The sequence below is a fragment of the Priapulus caudatus genome, unplaced genomic scaffold, assembly GCF_000485595.1.
Source record: "Priapulus caudatus unplaced genomic scaffold, Priapulus_caudatus-5.0.1 Scaffold1192, whole genome shotgun sequence".
Taxonomy (NCBI): domain Eukaryota; kingdom Metazoa; phylum Priapulida; class Priapulimorpha; order Priapulimorphida; family Priapulidae; genus Priapulus; species Priapulus caudatus.
In genome coordinates this window covers 65,383-69,956 of record NW_014578253.1, presented here as the reverse complement: position 1 = coordinate 69,956, position 4,574 = coordinate 65,383, and the positions used below count along the sequence as shown (strand labels likewise).

General features: G+C 49.9%; 1 long non-coding RNA gene across 1 annotated transcript in view; it reads left to right on the top strand.

Moving 5' to 3' along the window:
- Positions 1-4,574, top strand: part of LOC106815755 — a 19,537-nt gene that overhangs the window by 13,689 nt on the left and 1,274 nt on the right. Inside the window, exon 3 of the long non-coding RNA XR_001394788.1 lies at positions 1,746-1,895. This is a non-coding gene — a long non-coding RNA (uncharacterized LOC106815755). The remainder of the gene's footprint in view (positions 1-1,745; positions 1,896-4,574) is intronic.

The window sequence follows — 4,574 nt, the reverse complement described above, 5'->3', positions numbered from 1 at the left end:
GCGCACGCAGGCACGCGCACGCACGCGCACGCATATCAGTGTACACATACCGCTATACACGTATGCACATCCACCCACGCGCACGCAGGCACGCGCACGCACGCGCACGCATATCAGTGTACACATACCGCTATACACGTATGCACGGCCAAGCGGATTTACGGTACAGCAGATCAGTGTACACACACCGCCATACACGTATGCACATCCACCCACGCGCACGCAGGCACGCGCACGCACGCGCACGCACATCAGTGTACACACACCGCCATACACGTGTGCACATCCACCCACGCGCACGCGCACCCACATCACGCGTGTGCACATCCACCCACGCGCACGCGCACCCACATCACGCGTGTGCACATCCACCCACGCACACGCACCCACATCAGTGTACACACACCGCCATACATGTGTGCACATCCACCCACGCGCACGCACGCGCACGCGCACGCACATCAGTGTACACACACCGCTATACACGTGTGCACATCCACCCACGCTCACGCAGGCACGCGCACGCACGCGCACGCATATCAGTGTACACATACCGCTATACACGTATGCACATCCACCCACGCGCACGCAGGCACGCGCACGCACGCGCACGCATATCAGTGTACACACACCGCCATACACGTGTGCACATCCACCCACGCGCACGCACGCAGGCACAGACGCGCACACGCACACATACATCGTCACACACGTGTGTACATCCACCCACGCGCATGCACGCGCGCGCGCACGCATATCAGTGTACACACACCGCCATACGCGTAGGCACATCCACCCACGCGCACGCACGCAGGCACGCACACGCACCCGCACACATACACCGTCACACACGTGTGTACAACCACCCACGCGCACCCGCACACATACACCGTCACACACGTGTGCACATCCACCCACGCGCACGCACGCGCACCCGCACACATACACGTGTCCACATCCACCCACGCGCATGCACACTCGCGCACGCACGTATACGCACACGTTCAGGGATCCATACACCCCCACAGGCACGTACACACACACGCACGCATACGTGCATGTATGAACATCCGCCCACACGCACGCATGCACACGTACACACACACGCACGCATACGTGCATGTATGAACATCCGCCCACACGCACGCACGCACACGTACCCACACACGCACGCATACGTGCGCGTATGAACACCTCTTCGCACACATGCACGCATGCACATACACATAAATGCACGCGCACCCACACACGAATGCTCGCATGCTCGCACGCACGCACACACACGTACACGCCCTCTCAAGTTCATACAAAGGTGAGAGACTCCCAATCTGCATCGCAGATCCCACCTATTTCTTCCGTCTCATGCGCCAATAGTCGAGAGTTATTTCCAGCGTGATGAATATTATTATAACGAAAACATTCGCGGGTTCCTGCATCGCATCGGAAGTATTGTACCATCTGTTAACAAAAAATGGCGCTCGCAAAAACGATTTCTGCCCTAAAATTGCAGACGATTTGACGATGATGACCGTGCAGGAGTCGTGGTGAAGGGCTCCATAAATTTCTCCCCATGCATGCAGTTCCTGCCGTTTGCTGCACGTCGGCCGTTTGTGACGATGTGTTTTTTTCGTGAGGTACTTCTTCTTTCGCTCCACAGCCGCACTGCGACCTTTCTTCATCGGTTCGACTGACGCTACTACCTGTAGTACTAGCGTTTGCAATGCGACTGGCTTCTCTGTCGGCAGGTACCTTACGTCTGGTGCTAGTCCGGGGAAGCGAGGTCGCAGGGACGTCGGAACGCGCTCGCTCAAAGATCTGCTGCTGTCGAGAAACAAGAGAGCATCGTTATCATAGGTGGCAGGTCGGGCCGGAGTCTCAGCTGTAAATAGGCACAGGTCGGTCTTTCTTCTTCATTCGTCTGTCTATCGGTCCGAGTTTATCTCTCCATCTATCTCTCTGTTCCTGTGTTTGTCATCCGCTACTCTCCTTCTGCTACTCGGTCCTTTTATTCTCTCCTTCCCTCGTTCTGATGTCCCTGTGTTCTTCTGCCCCTTTGTCCTTCTCTCATGTCCACTCGTCTATAATTCTCGTTCTGTATCTCTGGCCTGTAAGCCTACATCTTTGTGTTATTCGTTTTGTCCTCTCGTTATTCTGTCAGTCAAGTTGTCCATTAGTCCATCTATCCACCGTCCCGCCGTCGCACGTTGAAACTCTTCGCAGCATCAAAAATTAAAAAACTTAGGTAACTAAACTAATTTAAAAAAGTGCACGTATTTCACCCCCAACATACACGCTCGCGCACACATTCGTCCGCCGCCCGCAGACGGTTACTATCGTCACGCGCTAAGTCGAGCTCAAGGGGTCGTTGTCATATCAGGTACTACAGATATGTACTCGAGGTACATATATTATCAGGAGCGTATAATGACAAATTTGTCATTATACGCTAGGGCAAAGGTACCAGACTTTGCTACTACAGAAGTGTACCCTAACCCTAAACACTAACCATAACCCTAACCCTAACCCTAACCCTAACCATAACCCTTAAACATACCTCATATAAAAATATAAACACATATACTAAACAACCTAAAAACTACCTCGGGTACATATCTGTAGTACCTGATACGACAACGACCCCATCTGCCTTAGTCGAAGGCACCCTCGCCTACACCCTCTCTCTGTCTGTCTGTCTGTCTGTCTGTCTCGCTCTCTATCTATCTCTGACTGTCTCTCTCTCTCTCTCTCTCTCTCTCTCTCTCTCTCTCTCTCTCTCTCTCTCTCTCTCTCTCTCTCTCTCTCTCTCTCTCTGACTGTCTTTCATTCTCACTGTCTCTCATTCTCTCTCTTTCTGTCACCCCCTCTCTCTCCCTCTTTCTCTCTCGCTCGCTTTCTATCTCTCTCAGATCAAATTCAAACAGAAGTAATTTACGTCGGCTGAAATTGCATTTTAAATCATCGGAACGCCGCCACGGCAGTTCGCCGGTGGCCCGGTTGCGGGCAACAGAATGCGAAAGGAATTACTTCGATCGTAATTTTTCGCGGCAAAATAACGCGATCTCTCGCACACGCAATATGGCGCGGGGGAGGGGGGGTTGCGGCCGGCCTAACGTGCGGCGGATTTTTGCCGCGTTTTATTGTTTCTTCCGAAACCCCGGTCGTCGAAAAACGCAGCATTTTTTTCCTCTCGGCGATAAGGCTAATCGCATCCGTTGATGCTAGCATGTTGGAAAACTCAGCGCGCAACTCTGCGCAAGCCGTGACGGCGGCATGGGCACTCTATCTTTCTGTGAGTTAAATGTACGTAATGACGTGCGCGCGGTGAGATTGCGTGTTGCATAAGCGCATTACGTGGAGTTATTAGGTGATAGATAGTACATAAACATAAGGACTTTGATAGTAAATACATTTAGTATTCATTTAACATAAGTTTATTATAGAAACGGCTCAAGTGTTCGTGGTCCTGGAAGTTAACTATCAACGTACGCAGAGTACATCCAATCCCTATCGAAATTAGACGAATTAGGTTTCCCGATCGGGGTGACCTGGCGCCTCTCTAAAGCAGATCCCCAATCCAATAATTCGCAATCCTCATTAGTATTCATCCAGGTAATCCGTGATTCCGATCATCCATGATGCAGGTATAACGTCTGGCACATGTAACCCGTAGTCCTAGCCACCCGTAACAAACACACGAACGTCGGGCTAATGCCGAACACTTGACGCGCGTGCTGAGAGAGAGAGAGAACACGATAACAGCGCCATAAAACCGCTGCGGCAGCAATCGACAGCGGGGAGGAAATTACCCGAGATTAGCGCTGCCGTTGGTTACGATAGCCGGTCGTAAATGTGTGAGTGAGAGCGGCAGATTGCGAACCGAGCACAGACGCGGACACCTACGAGGCGTTAAAGTGTCGTGATTTGCCATTTAGCTGCTCTCGGGCTCTTTCAGTGCGGCATTTACAGGTGCTGCGAGTTGTGCGTGCGCGCGTGCGCGGTTGCCAAATATGTCAACACGTGCTGTGGGGCTGCCCGCTGACAAAGAAGCGCACAAGCCGCGTTAGTGGAATTCTAGGTCACACCGCGAGAGCCTGAGAACACTTACATGCAAGACCTTGTCCCTCCCGCCCAAGATCATTAACAGCCGCATTAGTATTGTGTATTCATCTATCTATCTATCCATCTATATCTATCTATCTATCTATCTATCTATCTATCTATCTATCTATCTATCTATCTATCTATCTATCTATCTATCTATCTATCTATCTATCTATCTATCTATCTATCTATCTATCTATCTATCTATATATATATATCTATCTATCTATCTATCCATCCATCCATCTATTTATCTATCTATCTATCTACCTATCTATCTATCTATCTATATATCTATCTATCTATCTATCTAGCGATCTATCTATCTATCTATCTATCTATCTATCTATCTATCTATCTGTATATCTATCTATTTGTATATCTATCTATCTATCTATCTATATATATATATCTATCTATCTATCTATCTATCTATCTATCTATCTATCTATCTATCTATATATATATATCTA